The sequence below is a fragment of the Dreissena polymorpha genome, chromosome 1 (assembly GCF_020536995.1).
Source record: "Dreissena polymorpha isolate Duluth1 chromosome 1, UMN_Dpol_1.0, whole genome shotgun sequence".
Classification (NCBI taxonomy): Eukaryota; Metazoa; Mollusca; class Bivalvia; order Myida; family Dreissenidae; genus Dreissena; species Dreissena polymorpha.
In genome coordinates, this window is record NC_068355.1 from 159,802,811 (window position 1) to 159,822,077 (window position 19,267).

The 19,267-nt window shown below is 35.9% G+C and overlaps 1 protein-coding gene across 2 annotated transcripts in view; it reads right to left on the reverse strand.

The window, feature by feature from the left end:
- LOC127858140 (uncharacterized) overlaps positions 1-17,477 on the reverse strand; it is a 55,552-nt gene extending 38,075 nt beyond the window's left edge. The window contains exon 1 of one of the 2 annotated variants that reach the window (XM_052395107.1): positions 17,361-17,477. The gene's annotated coding sequence lies outside the window, so the exon portion shown is untranslated. Of the gene's footprint in view, positions 1-4,792; positions 4,947-17,360 lie in introns of those variants that run through there. The other variant, XM_052395111.1, reaches the window with a different exon arrangement.
- Positions 17,478-19,267: the final 1,790 nt, after the last annotated feature.

Consider the following 19,267-nt stretch of genomic DNA (forward strand, 5'->3'; position numbering starts at 1 on the left):
AGGGTCTAATAAAACATTTTATGGTTGTTTTAATAGGCTACTCTATAAATTCTATTTTTCATGATTTTTTTTAGCAACAAGGGGTATGAACTTTAAACAATGTTATTGTTTTTTCAGACCAAATCTGGTGCTATGATAATACTGGATGACATGCACTTCACCAAAACATTTATAATTATATTGTTTATTCTTGAAACTCCCTTATTCACTAAAAATACCACTTATGATCAGAAAATTCAAATATAATGATGTTTACATTTTTTTCAACAAGCATATAGCCCTTTTTCTCTTTATTCAGCCACAAGTTCTTCTCAGCCAAAAATTACTAAATGAAAAAATCTACACTTTGAGACATTTCATTAAATATTTCATGTCTTTACAACACCCAAAGGCTAATAAATTGAGATGTCAAGGACTTCCATACTAACATGACCATTTTAGGCGGGCAACCTAGCAACCTTGATTTTTTCATATCTTCCTATCAATCTGTTATATGTGTCGTGAATCATTTGATTGGAAAACATTTAAATTTTTGTTATAACTTTTAAAGAATTCAATGAAGTAATATTGTTATTTTCAGATAAAGCAACATACTGATTCAAAGGGAATATTTTATAAATTATTTGCATTTTATATTAAACAGAGCTACAGATAAGGTGCGTATTTGCGTAAACACACAATGTAAAATTGCAGATTACACATAGAACAAGAGCTGTCAGAGGACAGCGCGCTTGACTATTCGAGATCTTTCAAAAATAAAAAAAAGGAAAAAAAATATTTTGCTTGGGGGGAGGGGGAGGGGGCGGGGGGTTGAGAGGAGGTATAATGTGCGGTTTTGTTAATTTATTAGACGATCTTTCAAAAATAAAAAAAGGAAAAAAAAAATTTCAGGGGTGGGGGGGTTGAGAGGGGGGTATAATGTGGGGTGTGGTAATTGATAAAATGATGTTTAAAAAAAAAATTGGAGGGGGGGGTGAGGTTTGGGGGGGGAAGGGATTCTGGTAGGGGGGTGGGGTATTGTTTGGGTGGAATCCATTGTGGCATTCAGGTAAGTGTTGTTTTGTCAAAGTAATAATAAAATGTGATAATAAATAAAGAAGTTATGGCAATTTAAGCAAAATGTTCAATTATCTAAGTGTAAAAGGGGCCATAATTATGTAAAAATGCTTGACACAGTGGTCTGCTCTTGTTTATAGGTTGGGGTCATGTTGGTAAACAAGTATGCAACATATAAAAGCATATGTCAAAGGATATATGAAATATTTGGGGTAGTACGCAAACTTTAACATAGATTTATCGATAATCTGCATATTCTAAGTATAAAAGGGGCAATAATTATGACAAAATGCTTGATAGAGTTGTCTGGTCTTGTTTATAGGTTGGGGTGATGTTGGTAAACAAGTATGCAAAATATAAAAGCAATATGTCAAGGGACAATGAAAATAAATGGGATAGTACGAAAACTTTAACATTTGCTGCATATTCTACGTGGAAAAGGGGCCATAATTATGACAAAATGCTTGATAGAATTGTCTGCTCTTGTTTATAGGTTGGGGTCATGTTGGTAAACAAGTATGCAAAATATGAAAGCAATATGTGAAGGGACAATGAAAATAAATGGGATAGTACGAAAAATTTAACATTTGCTGCATATTCTACGTGGAAAAGGGGCCATAATTATGACAAAATGCTTGATAGAATTGTCTGCTCTTGTTTATAGGTTGGGGTCATGTTGGTAAACAAGTATGCAAAATATGAAAGCAATATGTGAAGGGACAAAGAAAATATTTGGGGTAGTACGAAAACTTTAACATTTGCACGCAGACGCTAACGCCGACGCCGGGGTGAGTAGGATAGCTCCACTATATATATTTCATATAAATAATTTCAGCAAAATAAAAAATGCGATTGGTCAATAAACTAAAACTAAGCCAATGAAAATGCTTTAAAATGTTGTATTACACATGTGTAATAAAAAAAAAAAAATATGTAATGATTGTATTACATTGGAGACAGGGTATAGCATGTGATAAAACAAGAAACCGTTGGAGACGGGTGATGCTCCTGAAAGTTTTTTTTTGTCACAATATTGCACTATATATAACGATTAAAGGAAACGTCTTGAGGGGCATAACTTTGGACAAAATAATACAATGGATGGTTTAGCAACTTAAACATTTCAAAGGGCCATAACTCATCTAACAAGAACCCACTAATAACATGTGCATCTCTTCAAGGTTGTTAAGCTTCCCATAAAGCTTCATTTAAGTCCAGTCAGTAGTTGGGGAGAAATAGCCCACAAGAATTGCACTATATGTAAAGTTTATAGAAAATTTCAAAGGGCCATAACTCTGTGAAAAATCATCCAACCATAATCAGCTGATAATATGCACATCTCCTGTTGGTAGTGAAGCTTCCCATAAAGTTTCATTGAATTCCCGTAAAAAGTTGCTGAGAAATAGCCCGGACAAGAATTGCACTATATGTACAATGGAGATTTCAAAGGGCCATAACTCTGTGAAAAATCATCCGACCAGAAATGGCTCATTATATGCACATCTCCTCTTGGTAGTGAAGCTTCCCATAAAGTTTCATTGAATTCCAGTCATTAGTTGCTCAGAAATAGCCTGGACAAGTATTGCACAATAAGCAGGGCTCGGCCGTGAGGGCGACGTGAGAGACATCTTCGCCCGGGACATAATAATGTCGCCCTTAAATTACATGAAGGAGAAGTTGACTTCGCCTTCTTTTTTACAACATCGACGTTTTTTTTCTCTCAACTTTTTCATCTAAAAATTCTCTATTTTCACATGTCATAAAGTCACCGATGACGCTTGTTATGTTATCAGTTTATTATCACAGCAAAAGATCGACTGCTGTGAAAGCTTATCTAGGCAACTAGCATACATGGGCATTCACTCCAAACAATAACGGTTTAGATCAAAAGATCATAGCGAGTGTCATTTCGCCGACAGTTTGGATAGTTCTCTGTTCTGCAAGCCCAATTAGTACACGCCTTGCAGGCGGAGTTAAGCGGTACATTAACATCGATAGTTACCAATGAGAACGCGCGGATTGTATATACATATGCAATAGTTTACCTGAGCGCTGAAATGACGTCGTTATAGACATGTATTTACGCTCAAAAAAGTTTACACGCGCAACACATTCCCAACAGTAAATAGGAATACGATTTATTCTAGTATGTTCTACTGTTAAGTTGTTTCGTGTTTCAAAACTCTTAAACACTAATTATCCAGTCGATGTGCAATTTATTTGGTCAGACATTAATTCATAACCATATAAACGAAAACTAACAACCCACCCGTGCAAACTGTAGTGCTAATTTCCATAATTTTATCTACCGTATCCATACGTAAACGACTTTATTTTATATCCCGCAACCTCTTTGCGCGTGCTGTAAGTTGTCTAATGACTACGTGATAATTGATTGACCATTCGATAATTACATGTTTTTGGCAGACCGTGCCGGTTAAAGAAAGTCGGAAAAATTATTAAAGAAAAACAAAAATGATCAAAGGTCTATTAATTACGTAGATCCACTACTGTAAAAGTCCAGCGAGTTTTGTCAGTTTGTTAATCCACCGATAATTACGAGTAACACCCATCTTATATAAACTGGAATCACAGTTCATTTTTATACTGACAAGTCCTAATACTACACAATAGACATTGAGAAAACACATTTCCTTGATTAGATATAAATTTTCCGAGTAGAATAAAATTGCTACGTCATGACTTATGACCTTTGACATTGCACATGGCAGATGTATTGTAACATTAAACCGCGTTCAATTCAAAGCTGGCGATTCAAATTACAAGTAGACTAATGGTGATTCAATAATGGAGAAAGATTTAACTGGATTTAACAAACATGTACGTGTAATAAGGTTTGTTAAACCAGATAACAACAAGGAAAATTTGGATTATTAAATGAACAGGTAAGGCATTCTCAAGTGTACATATTTCGGATATGTATACAATTCGGATAAACAGTAATAGATATACTATATGTAATCTATAGGTCTTTGGTCCCATGCATTAAGATTGTGTTTTGTTAAGACTCGTTTTTACCACAATTTGGTGATTTCATGACGCGAAGAATTCCCAATGGCATTGGTACCGGACCTGTTCCCAATTGGGTGAAAAAAATCACTGACTAATTATCATGTATTGATACATTATGATGTAAATAGGGTTTGGATTGTCATTGCATTATTAAAGTACTGTTTATTTTTATGATGCTCATGGAAATCACAAGTTTTATTTGTATGAATTGATTTATGTGACTTAATATGTAAGGATTTATTGAATTTGAAAATAGTATTTGTTTGTCATTGATGATGATACTAAGGCTTGGTGTAATGAGGGGTATTAAACAAGCGAAGATTTTATTAAACGCCGAACAGAAATCACTTCTCCTTCTAGTGGCCTCACTTCTCCCTAATTTCAGCTCAGAGAGAAGTCACTTCTCCATCAAGTTTGAACCTAGGCTGAGCCCTGAATATGTACAGTTAATGGAAAAATTCAAAGGGCCATAACTCTGTGAAAAATCATCCGACCAGAATCCCCTGATAATATCAGGGCTTTTTTTCCTTCTTTGCGATTGGCCGTGGACGGACATTTCACAATTTTGACACGGCCAATTCACAAACCTGACATGGCCGTGAATATTTACAAAAACGGCCGTTTTAAATCGTGAAAAACGGACTTTTTGTGCTCAAAACTGTCAAAAACGGCCATTTCGGAACAGAAATATAAGTTTCATAACCTCGTTTTTAATTCCGAATTCGCGAAAAACTGTCGACTCGCGTTACCGATGTTTGTTTGTTTTAATCGATTTTAAAGTGTTGTGTAACCGGTGAAACCGGCGTAAATAGTAAAAGCTCTGCCCAGCAACGTCACTATAAAAAATGGCGACGCCGAACGCTCTCTACTACACGAAGAAAATTAAAAACAAGAGCACCGCCTTGCGGGTGCAGACCGCTCATCTATTTTCTTTTTAAAGGTGAAGGGACTCTCATTTTCAATCACAAAGGAGGGAGGAGTGGAGTGAAGAGGGGTGTATAGTGTGGGGTTGTGGACATTTATTACATTATCTTCCAAAAAAGCGAAAAAAAAAAAAAAAAAAAAAAAAAAATCGGGGGGGGGGGGGGGGGGGGGGGGGGTATAGTGTGAGGGTGTGGTGATAATTTGTGAGATGATCTTAAAAAAAAAAAAAAAAAAAAAAAAAAAAAAAATCAAAAAAAAAATTTGGGGGGGGGGGTGGGGGGGGGGGGGTGGGGTGGGGGTATAGTGTGAGGGTGTGGTGGTCATTTGTGAGATGATCTTATAAAAAAAAAAAAAAAAAAAAAAAAATTAGGGGGGGGGGGGGGGAGGGGGGGGAGGGGGGGGAGGGCACGGGGGATGGTTTGGGTGAAGTCTATTGTGGTATGTCAGGTAAGAGTAGTTTCATCAAAGTATCAATCAAATCTAATCATAAATAAAGAAGTTATGGCAATTTTAGCAAAATTTAATAATTTGACCTTGAGAGTCAAGGTCATTCAAAGGTCAAAGTAAAATTCAAGTTGCCAGGTACAGTAACCTCATGATAGCATGTAAGTATTTGAAGTTTGAAAGCAATAGCCTTGATACTTCGAGTGGATCGAAACACAAAATTTAACCATATATTAAAAGTTACTAAGTCAAAAAAGGGCCATAATTCCGTAACAATGACAACCAGAGTTATGCAACTTGTCCTTTTACTGTACCCTTATGATAGTTTGTGAGTGTTCCAAGTATGAAAGCAATATCTATGATACTTTAGGGGTAAAGTGACCAAAACATAAATCTTAACCAAATTTTCAATTTTCTAAGTATAAAGGGCCCATAATTCCGTCCAAATGCCAGTCAGAGTTACATAACTTTGCCTGCACCGTCCCCTTATGATAGTTCATAAATCTTGCAAGTATGAAAGCAATAGCTTTGATACTGTAGGAATAAAGTGGACCTAAACACAAAACTTAATCAAATTTTCAATTTTCTAAGTATAAAAAGGGCACATAATTCTGTCAAAATGCCAGTCAGAGTTACATTACTTTGCCTGCACAGTCCCCTTATGATAGTTAGTAAGTGTTGCAAGTATGAAAGCAATAGCTTTGATGCTTAAGGAATAAAATGGACCTAAACACAAAACTTAACCAAAATTGTCAATTTTCTAAGTATAAAAAGGGCACATAATTCTGTCAAAATGCATGCCAGAGTTATCTAACTTTGCCTGCCCAGTCCCCTCATGATAGTAAGTAAGTGTACCAAGTTTGAATGCAATAGCATTGATACTTACTGAGAAAAGTGGAACTAAACGCAAAACTTAACCAAAATTTGCAATTTTTTAAGTACAAAAAGGGCACATAATTCTGTCAAAATGCACGCCAGAGTTATCTAACTTTGCCTGCCTAGTCCCCTCATGATAGTAAGTAAGTGTACCAAGTTTGAATGCAATAGCATTGATACTTTCTGAGAAAAGTGGACCTAAACGCAAAACTTAACCGGACGCCGACGCCAACGCCAACGCCAACGCCAACGCCAACGCCGACGCCAAGGTGATGACAATAGCTCATAATTTTTTTTCAAAAAATAGATGAGCTAAAAAACGCAAAATAATCCCGATTTATTTAAATTTGGGATAACAGTAAAGAAACAAAAGCTTTCTACAGAAGGGTAAGATTTGAAACATGCACATTGATAACATTATAAGGAAAGTCATTTGATAAAAGTGAAAGTATCTGCCGCGGCTTATGTATTGATGGAAGCTAGTCAAAACGGCCCCTAGTCAAAACGTCCCCTAGTATTGATGACCGAGACTTGTTATTCGTATCTGTTTACGATTGGAAAACTTGGTTAAAGTTAGTACATGTAATAATGTGGTTTTTTCATATATATTTTTTTCATTTAAATGCATATTCATGACACATATTCATGATTCAAACTTTGTATGTAGTCTATTTATGCTTTGTGAAAAAATGTGAAAAATAAAATAACTTGTTTACATTTCTTACAAAAGTACTTTTTTTCAATGTATACCTAATGTTTCAGATCAAATGACAACCTCCCAGGGAGATCATCATACACTGGCAAGGGTCAGGCTCACAGAACATGAAAATTATCATGAAGAAGGAATTTTCCTCTTCAGATTTTGAGAGAATTATTGACATTTTCAAGAGTAAAAAGAACAGAGTTCTAAAGCTGTAAAGTCCAGAACATGTCTGAGTTATGTGCCCTTGAAATGTTCTATGTTTATAAATGTTATTCCTGTGGTAAAGAATTGTTGGGACCAGGTATTTTAGTTGCATTTGGTACATGAATAATTTTTTGCAAATCAGATATATGTATATGTGTTGTTATTGTATCAAATACAGTATTCATAGAAGGAAAATATGCCTTTATTGCATTATTTAAGGAAATTTTGATAATATTCAAGTGTTTAACATGCTTTAGCTATGCTAATGCATTGAACTTTGAATTTCACAATTTAAAGAAGTTCGCGACTCGTTTTTTCACAATTTTAAGAAGTTCGCGACTCAATTTTTCACAATTTTGAAAAGTTCGCGACTCAATTTTTCACAATTTTGACAAGTTCGCGACTCATTTTTTCACAAAGTGAGGGGCCAGGGCCGCTTCACAAAGTCAGGAAAAAAAGCCCTGAATATGCACATCTCCTCTTGGTAGTGAAGCTTCCCATAAAGTTTAATTGAATTCCGGTCATTAGTTGCTGAGAAATAGCCCGAAAAAAAATTGTGCACGGACGGACACACGGACGGACACACGGAAAGGCGCAGCGGCGACTATATGCTCCCCCCCAAATTTTTTTGGGGGGGAGCATAATAAAGTACCACTTTTTGTACACTGCCAATTTGTGACTTTAAGAGTTGCCTCCCCTGTTGGTTCATGCTATCATAAGGATAAATACAATTTCCTAACAGCTTTAACAAGAATATCAGTGAAACTGATGGATGCTCCCTGATGATGCGCTTTGTCAATCTATGCGTTAATAACAACCTAAAAAAATCTATTATTGGCCTGGGTGACCTTGACTCCAGTGACCTCAAACCTAATCAAAAGGGAGAGGTCCATGCAAGGTACCTACGTGGCAAATATGAAAGAGATCAGTAAAGAATTGAAGGTGCTATGAGAAACTGTTAAAAAAGTGTGAATCTATTATTAGCCTCGGTGACCTTGACCCCAGTGACCTCAAACCTCATCAAAAGGTAGAGGTCCATGCAAGGTACATACATGCCAAATATGAAAGAGATCGGTAAAGTATTGAAGGTGCAATGAGAAACTGTAACAAAAGTGTGACGGAAAAATCTATTATTAGCCTCTGTGACCTTGACCCCATTGACCTCAAACCTCATCAAAAGGTAGAGGTCCCATGCAAGGTACCAACATGCCAAATATGAAAGAGATCGATAGAGTATTGAAGGTGCAATGAGAAACTGTAAAAAAAGTGTGATGGAAAAATCTATTATTAGCCTCGTGACCTTGACCCCGGTGACCTCAAACCTCATCAAAAGGTAGAGGTCCATGCAAGGTACCTTCATACCAAATATGAAAGAGATCGGTAAAGTATTGAATATGCTATGATAAACTGTAACAAAAGTGTGACGGAAAAAGTATATTATTAGCCTTGGTGACCTTGACCCCAGTGACCTCAAATCTCATTAAACGGTAGAGGTCCATGCAAGGTACCTACATACCAAATATGAAAGAGATCGGTAAAGTATTGAAGCAGCTATGAGAAACGGTAAAAAAAGTGTGACGGAAAAAGTATATTATTAGCCTAGGTGACCTTGACCTTGACCCCAGTGATCTCAAACCTCATCAAAAGGTAGAGGTCCATGCAAGGTACCTACATGCCAAATATGAAAGAGATCAGTATAGTATTGAAGGTGCTATGAGAAACGATAACAAAAGTGTGACTGAAGGAAGTAAGGATATAAGGAAGTAAGGAACTAAAAACTGGCAATTATATGCTCCCCGAAATATTTCGGGGAGCATAACAACTATATGCTCCCCGAAATATTTCGGGGAGCATAAAAAGAGTCTCCCTTTTTTCTTATATACATGTATTTCTTGTTTATTGAATAACAATAAAAGTGTAACATTATATTATCTAAAACCGTGTAAAGGTTATTAGTTGTATAAAAATAATAATCATTTAAAATATGAATTTTAAGTAAAGAAGATAATGAAAGAGAAAGCATAACCTATGTTAAATGAAGGCATGATAAAAAAATTAAATTGACAAAAGATATCATGTAAACATGAATAAGTACATGTTGCAAAACAGGACATTTGATCAATAACATAAATACTAAAAAAATTCTTGTAGGAATTGCTTTTTTAAATAAAAGAATATTAAATACCATTAACCAAAGGGGTTATACAGCATTGGGTCAATAAAATGTTAGAAAATATTTTAAAATTGTGCATGTAAGTTTCCTCTATTCGACTTAGATCAAGAGTGCAACATTATGGAATAATATGGAATAACAACTGTCTAACCATAATAACTATATGTTTTCTGACTTTTGTTCATGTCCGTGTCTGTGTCAGTGTTCCTTAGTTGCAATAATTCAACTCTCAGCTTTATAGCCCAAAGGGTTACTGAGAGTTGCCATGCACTGTCTATTGCCCTAAGGTGCACAATTTGATAACCACTGCAAGGGCTAAGGAACACAGATACTGCAAAAACTTATCAACGTTTACCTGTCTAAAGCACAAACTCATGCATATGGTACCATTAAAGGAAGAAATTTTTTTTTTTACTTTGTTATTCTTTCATACGCTCTATCCACCATATTGGAACACCAATCTTTTGCACATCATGATGTAACCCAAGTTGATAACCAGTCGAACAGATATGGAATATTTACACTGACACTGTTCCAAATTTATAATGAAAATGTCAGCAAGAATAGTGTGTTGAAACATTGTCGCGATTTTTAGTTTGCATGCAAAGGGTAACGTTAGTAGGCTGCCATTCAGGTAAATTTAATATGTTTTTGAAGTTTATTCATCGCTTTCCTTAACTGGTAACGAAAGACGCCAGAACTGCAATTGCGTTTATGAATGGGTGCATAATTATGCACTCTCTGAGCCACCATAGCAAAAATTATCAGCGCAAAGGCTCTGGGAGTCCGTTTATATGGATTACAGTGTTCCTTAGCCTTTGCAGTGGTGATCACAGTTTGCACCTTTGGACAATAGATGGCGCATTTCAACTCTCAGAAATCTCTGGGCTATACAAAGACCTAGAATAAACAGATTGGAATCTTCTTCTCTGCTATAGCTTTATTCAATAAAATATCGCGACGGGCGTGACTCAGCCAGAGTCACGAGACATTGATTTTGGACATGCCGGTGTACCTGAACATTCTTCCCTGTTCCAGCTACTGTCAGCCAGTTTGTTACAAAGCAATCAATTATTCTTCGTAATTAATGGTAACAAGGGCTGTTTGTAAAAGATGCATGCTCCCCATATTTGCTGTCAGTTGTAGTGGCAGCCATTGTGTGAATACATTTTGTGTCAGTGTGACCTTGACCTTTGACATAGTGACCTGAAAATCAATAGGGGTCATCTGCCAGTCATGATCAATGTACCTTTGGCATGCATCATCCTCTTATCCATATATACCAAGTTTTAATGAATTCCGCCAAAGCATTTCCAAGATATGGCTCCAGACAAAAAAAGCATTTTTTCAAGATACAAAGGGCCATAACTCCGTTATTAACAGATATTGTACAATGCCATTTGGCGTGCATCATCTTCTTATCCATATATATACTCATACCAAGTTTCAATGAAATCTGCCAAAGCACTTCCAAGTTATCATTCGGAAACCATTTTACTGTTTCGAGTCACTGTGACCTTGACCTTTGACCTAGTGACCTGAAAATCAATAGGGGTCATCTGCCAGTCATTATCAATGTACCTATGAAGTTTTATGATCCTAGGCGTAAGCGTTCTTGAGTTATCATCCGGAAACCATTTTACTGTTTCGAGTCACTGTGACCTTCACCTTTGACCTAGTGACTTGAAAATCAATAGGGGTCATCTGCCAGTCATGATCAATGTACCTATGAAGTTTCATGATCCTAGGCGTAAGCGTTCTTCAGTTATCATCTGGAAACCATTTTACTATTTCGAGTCACTGTGACCTTGACCTTTGAACTAGTGACCTGAAAACCAATAGGGGTCATCTGCCAGTCATTTTCAATGTACCTATGAAGTTCCATGATCCTAGGCTTAAGCGTTCTTGAGTTATCATCTGGAAACCGTACAGTTTTGCTGTTTTGAGTCACTGTGACCTTGACCTTTGACCTAGTGACCTGAAAATCAATAGGGGTCATCTGCCAGTCATGATCAATGTACCCATGAAGTTTCATGATCCTAGCCCTAAGCATTCAGTGAGTTATCATCCGGAAACCATCTGGTGGACGGACGGACCAACCGACACTGGCGACAGACATGTGCAAAACAATATACCCCCTCTTCTTCGAAGGGGGCATAAATATTTGTTGTCGTAGGGTATTCTGGGCATGATCTGGTAAGTTTGTATTATTCTAATATTGTTATTCACAATCTTAATGTGTTATTTAGTGTTTTTAGCGCTTGATTGGCAGTTTGCAGAGCAATATATGGCTGATAGCGCAACGTTACGAACTTTACGTAGGGGGTGAAAGAGGGTCTCCGCAAAAAGACATATTGAATATTTTTAGTGTAAATAAAAATAAGTTTTTATTTTCTTTGTTGATAATGCTTCAGGTTTTGGTAGTTAATTATTATTATTAATTATTAATTTATCGGAAATTGAAAGAGAAAACTGGATTTGGCCATTTTCGGTAATTTTTGAAAAATTGAAATGCCCAAACGATTTTTTTTTTAATTTCTTCATTTCTCATCCCAGATTGATTAAGTATGATTGTTATGCTAGGTGAGATGTTAATCTAGGTACGAGTAAAAAAAAAAAAAATGAAAATAAGGCATTTAAAAGGATTTTGCTTTTGTACAATTGGTACAATTTTATACTGTTATTTCATTCAATCATTTTTCACACCTGTCGCCAAAGTGGCTTGTTTCTTTTTGAATAAATTTCCTATTTCTCATCCCAAATTGTTGAAGCAAGATTTTTATGCTAGGTGAGATGTTAATCTAGGTATAAATAAAAAAAACCTAGATGAAGACATTTAATTTAAAGGATTTGGCCATATACAATGTTGGTATAACTTTAAGCTCTTTTCCCCTGTGATGCACGATTGCTGGCAAACATGTTTTGGTTCTTTTTTGCAGTTTTCTCAGAACAAGGCTCATATCTATCTCGTACAAATTTATTACTGCACATGCTCATTATAATATAAACAAGAGCATCGCATAACGGGTGCCACGCTCGGCTTCGGGTGCAGTTCTTAATAAATGAAAGCTTGTCAGAATTTTGTTCTTTCTTTTGTTTAGAGGTCACAGTGACATTGACCTTTGACCTAGTGACCCAAAAATGGGTGTGGCATGTAGAACTCATCAAGGTGCAGCTACATGTGAAGTTTCAAAGTTGTAGGTTGAAGCACTTTGATTTAAGAGCCAATCTTCAAAACCTTAACAAAATGTAAAGGTTTTAGCACGACGCGGACGGCGGATGTCGAGCTGGCTATGACAATACCTCGGGTTTTCTCCGAAAACAGCAGAGCTAAATATTAAATTAATTGTTCTCCTGACTACTAAGTTGTTCACTTTCAAGTATTATACTGAAGACAGCACTAATAGCTGAATGGACCTTTTGAAACTAACAAGGTTTTCTTATTACTAGGAACCCTGCCGCAGTCTTGCATTCCTGAAAACACTCTGGACAAACATAAATGTCAGAACATTTCTCAACACTTGAACTACACTTAGAAACACTAGATATAATGTATTCACATTCTTTTCATTTTCTGTATAATCACCTAAAAGATCGTCAAGATCAATATCACTCACCCATGATATAAAGTTCGGATCTTCTTTACGTGACATAATTCCAGCTCACAAAATTTAATTGATATCCAAACAACATTTTTTTTATCTCTGATTTCAGTTAGAACATGAAAAATAATGGAAGGCGTATCAAAAATATCATAATATGCTATGCTTTTTGAAAATAGTTGAAGGGTTCGACATTAACTTTTTTTACAGCCAGACCATCGGACCAGCTCCTCTTAAAATGTACTAGCCCGAATCTGATGTCTACCAGACCATAAATGACATAGCAAATAAACAGAATTGTGTCGTGTAACTGTTTAATCAGGTTTTATCAGAAAATAAATAGTGAACACAAGAAAGTTCTTTGATGCACAGAGTAAAAAATAATATAAAACTATTTAACAACATAAATTGTTTGTTGTAATTTCACTGTTTATCACCAGTTAAACAAATGATGTCTGTACAGCAGGTGACATTTATTAAACGTTATCAAATTCTAGCCTCCTTGACCGCTGTGCTCCATGCTACCACAGCTCCAAGGCCCTTTTCCATCATAATCTGTGTCAGTTTTACCGTCGGATTCTTCTTTATTAACTTATTTGTCGGACGAAAATCCAACCTTGAACAAAGCCATTCTTTAAATTACATTCTCTCGTCTGCTACGCGGTCGCCAAAATGTTTACATCGACGATACCGATTTTTGATAGAAGTCGTAAAAACATAATGTAAAGTTCTATGACACTGTAGAAAATCATTAACTCTTTCAGTGCTGGAACCGAATTTTGAAGGTCTTTGCAAACAGTTTGGATCCAGATGAGACGCCACAGAACGTGGCGTCTCATCTGGATCCCCTGTTTGCTATTCTGATAGTATTCTTTGAAAAAAACTGAAGAAAATGCTAATTTTAAAAATTCAGCAGACAACATTTTAGCAGACTACAAATTTCCCATCATGCAAAGGGTTAATATTCATGACAACCAATGGAAACAAGCTATTTCTGTGGGAAGCTCTCCTTCGCGTCTAAATAGCGATGAATCATGTGAATGCTCCGCGTTTATTTATATACGCTAGTTTTGTTCTGATGTAAATAATGGATACAATATTTATTTTACACATCAAGAGAAAAAGGTTTTCGGTTAGTTATAGTTATATGAATCAGTATAGATTTTGTATGTACGACCAGTCAGACAAGCTAGCCCACAGTTTTTCTAGCCCGACCACCGATCTTACTAGACAATGTCTGTCGGACGTGCCTTAGTGTCGAACCCTGAGTTGTACCAATTCAGTCGTCCAATTGAGACCAATTACAAACAATTAGCGGCAAATAATTTCGCGAGAATCTTTAATATGTATAAATTAAAATACAATCTGCTTGATGTTGTGGCTATAAAAAAAAAAACACAACAAAACATGCGTGAATTGTTTGTAAAAAGTTGAAAGTAATAAGTCTCTTCAAAGACATAATATAAGCGGCTGAATCGGCAAATTTTTCGCCGATAATTAGCACTTGTTTACACACACACAAAATAAATACACGAAAGCATATTAAACATTATATTTATAACAATTCAATAAATCTCAACTTGAAACAATCATTTTAACAACAAAACATGTGAAAATCGCCTGAAAATAATTCATGAAAGTAATTTATTTAACCGACATCGGCAAACGGTGTATTTTAGGTCTTTGTCATATATCTATCTGTTTTGAAATAATATTATTTTATAAGGTTTTATAGGTTTGAAATAAAAATTTATACAAGAATATTTTATCAGCAAAAGCCTTTCAAATAAACTATTCAACGGCATTCTCGCTGCAATTTGGAAATTCTTATAGCGCTATTTCTTTAACAATCACAGCATTATGAATTCTTATTGTAGATAAATAAAATTGAGATTTTATAAAAGCATAATTACTCATTTTTCTATGAAACTTTCTTTTATAAAAATCTGATCATTATTGACCAAGTTATAGCCTTTTTTATAGCGCCATTTTTGCATAACTTTGCTCGATAATCGTTGCCATTGCTTCTGACGCAGTGCTTTTTTTCACCCAATTGGGAACGGGTCCGATACCCATGCCATTGGGAATTTTTCGCGTCGTGAAATCACCTAGTTGGGAAAAAACGAGTCGTGAATTCCTCCAATTGGGAAAAATTAAGTTGTGAATTGTACCAATTTAAGAATGGTATTTTAATGACTTTGTTTAACTTTTGTCAGTTTTAAATGACACAGAAACGCAACATAAACTTTTATTCAAAGTCTTTCACAAACAACAACATGCTATCAGAAAACAGATGGTGTTGTAATTAGTTGCACTATTATACCCTTTAAAATTGCTAAATACAAGATGTGCATTATGAATCCTACTGATTCAATTCTCTTTATTGTAAATTAAATCAACAATCAAGTATAAAGAAAAAACACAATAAACTACCCTCTTACGGCATTCAAGTGCACATGAAAGTGCTTACAATGTTTTTTTTTGTTAAAAATCAGGGCCGGTATCCGGCCCCATCCCCAATGTAAAAAAGTATATATTTTTCCAAAATGGGACTAAAAAATTCCCAATTGAGGTTAAAAAAAAATAAAAAATATCCGGAAATTGGGACGGGTCCGGTTCATTTTGGGAACAGGTCCGTGTGTCATTGGGAACGGGTCCGTTTACCGGACCCATCAAAAGAAGGAAAAAAACACTGTGACGCGTCGCTATCTTATCGCAATTGTAATATATCAGTTATCTCCGGACTCCTCCATATTGTTAAAATACTGAGCTCAGGCCGGGGATTGAACCCACGACCTCCAGAGTGGTAGTCAGACACGTTAACCATGTCGCTAAAGAGCTAGCCCCACAGCAAGGCTGTTGGAAGTGACCTTACTTTTACTACACTCCTCCCCCTTTTAATGTTTCAAGGCCCAGACATGCCCGCTATAGCATGTCTTGCATCCGCATGGCCCTACCAGAAACCATTAAACAGCTCAGACCGATTCCCGCATTGTCAGTATTTTTTTGCCTCGTCGCCATTATTGTGAAAATACTGAGCTCAGGACGGGATTGAACCCACGACCTCCAGAGTGGTAGTCAGACACTTTAACCACGGCGCTAAAGAGCTAGCCCCACAGCAAGGCTGTTGGAAGTGACCTTAGTTTTACTTCATCTGAATGATTTGTGGAATTAATCCTCTGCTCATCCTAAGTGGTCTTATCAGTTACTTGACCATGTGATCCCGCTGCGAGATACAGTGCCCCAGATAATTATTTGGGAAATAGGGTTTTCACTAATTGATTTTAAAAAATAGGGTGATTTTGGTCTTGAAATAGGGTGAAATGAGTTATAAAACTTCATACCTTAAAATCATTGCTGCTTTCCCCATTGAATAAAAGCCAATCTTGGCCACTTCAATGTATCCATTCAGATTCAGATAACTTCGGTTGAAGCTGCACACTTGTATTAATTTAATAAAACTGCAAACTATTATAATTAACTTTAATAAACTGATGTTTCATAACATCTTTAATTCTTGAAACTGTCCATAATATAAACTTTAAACTTAAAAAATCAATAATACGAATGATTTGTCACTTAATGGCTCTTGCTTTCTTGGTTCAAAAATTTTGCGATCAATTGATATTTTGGCGCAACAAGCGCAGATGTTTTTCGACCTCTCTTAGACATTTTTATTCCGCATCGTTATAGAAACTGAAAGAACAGACGCTGTACAAATACATGCACAATGAGGGGCGGATTAAATCAGATTGAAAATGCATGTATGTCGTTAATAATTTGGTCAGATGCTGTAATTAGCTATGAAATCTAGTCCGCAGAGCAATTGAATTACTTTGACTGTTTTCCTGCTCCTTCATCCAGAAGCTTGCTGAATAAAAGCGACGTCGCATTACGATAATAATTGCAAAGAGGATATGCCGAAAAATGAGCAAAGAATGTTTGATTGAAGCTATTGTATTGTACGCATTTAATTTTAGGAATTTGTGTAAAAGTCAAATTGTTTGCGTTTTCAATACGCATGATATTGTATTTCATTGCGTTTTTAAACATTTTAATAGGGTGAAAGACGCAGATACGCAGCTTATCTAGGGCACTGGAGATAGTCCGATTAGGCGCGAAGTTTCCAATCTGTTTATTCTATGTCTTTGGGTTATAAAACTGAGAGTTGAATTCTTGCAACTAGTTATGGTACGAACGGTTACCATTCTAAACTCCCATATGGATCGAAAAGCAGGGGTGCGTAAGTATTCTGTAAACAGTTCCAGTTAAAGCAAAATAAGGATGAAAGGGGAATCAAATGCTACAAATCTGTTGGATTCGATGATATAGTGACTTGAAATACCTCACACTTTGGACTTCGTGTGTACTTTTTCACACTACGATTTTCACTTTAATTGGCCCTTGTTTACGCTTTGTTTCAACTCGTAAAACACCTTTTCATTGGTAGCTGTAATTATTATTGTCCAATCATTGAACTTTATACATCAATCGTAGGCTCACTTAATCGATTTAACGTTTATGGGTTACAATGAACTATACAACATCTTGCATTTTTATATATACAGCAATTTTTCATTTATATTTGTAGTTAAATATTCGTTTAATGATGTAACTCACTATTTCATTCAAATATTTGTAGATTCGCGTCGAACGACACTTTAATATGTTGGACAGTACCTTTAACTCTTCAATTACATTTGATCGGGGGAGCAAATTAAGGCTCAAACGCGAGCGCGATTTTATTCTGTATACGATTAGAATAGCAACAAAAACTTGTTAATAATTCTAACACGGCACGCGACTTGTTTTCTATAGACAAAGAAGGAAATCAAGTGTGGGTTATTTAAGAAATAATCGACGGGTAACCGTAAGTTATTGCGGTAATAACCAACGGTATGGAGTTCCGATGCGTAGGAATTAAACCACGAGGGCGTAATTCCTATGCATCGGAACTCCATACCGTTGGTTAATACCGCAATAACCAACGGTTACCCGTCGATTATTTCTTATACAGACCATGATAGAAAAATATTATTTCTTAAACAATCTCCACGCAGAGTTGTCGTACCCTGCTCTCACAAACAATCTCTGCCATCACAAGAAAATCCTTCCAGATTTGGTAGGATGAACATGTTTTAGTTTAAAGGGACTGTCCGATAGATTAAAGCGTCATTCGACGCGAATCGATATTTTGGGAAACTACGAGGATTGCTAAAAAAAACGCGCATGTGACATAAGCGTGGATGGTCGAGTGGTAAAGTCGGGAGACATTTTACCCCAAGCTTCCATGACTCTAGGAGCCGTGGTTCGAGCCCTGTGGAGATTAACGTTTTTTTCTTCTTGTTTTAAATTGTATTCTTATTTTTTCCTGGAGATTTTAATTTCAAATGTTTAATTTTATCAATATAAAGCATTTAAAGCAGTTAATGACAAGCTTTAATACATGCCAAAATCTGTTGGACGGCCCCTTTAAGTATTATATTAGGAAAAGCAGTATCATTTTCTTTTATTTCTCGAAAACAGTGCATAAGTTTAAGTTCATAATACAAAATAAATCACCTAAATTATAAAAAAGTGAAAATAACAACGGTAGAATTATTGTGCCACATGGCTAGGCTATCATCACGTACGTGGTTGGTAATGAAGGTAAGGATCCAGCTATATGCTGGTTCCAGTCAAATCTCTGCGCGGAGGTCGGTCATTAAATTGTTTGTAACAAATCGGCACATCCTAATTGGTTTACACTTAAACGCAGTCTCTTAATGGCGACTTGTACAAAAATGATTAAAAAGAAAACAGGAAAAAGAATAAAATGATTGAATTTTATGCAAAATTTCAAACAAATGTAAAATATATGAACTAAATTTAATCTATATTAGAACATGGCACAAAGTGGATAACGAACACGTGTATATGACATATGTTTCACAAAGTGGATAACGAACACGTGTATATGACATATGTTTCACAAAGTGGATAACGAACACGTGTATATGACATATGTTTCACAAAGTGGATAACGAACACGTGTATATGACATATGTTTCACAAAGTGGATAACGAACACGTGTATATGACATATGTTTCACAAAGTGGATAACGAACACGTGTATATGACATATGTTTCACAAAGTGGATAACGAACACGTGTATATGACATATGTTTCACAAAGTGGATAACGAACACGTGTATATGACATATGTTTCACAAAGTGGATAACGAACACGTGTATATGACATATGTTTCAC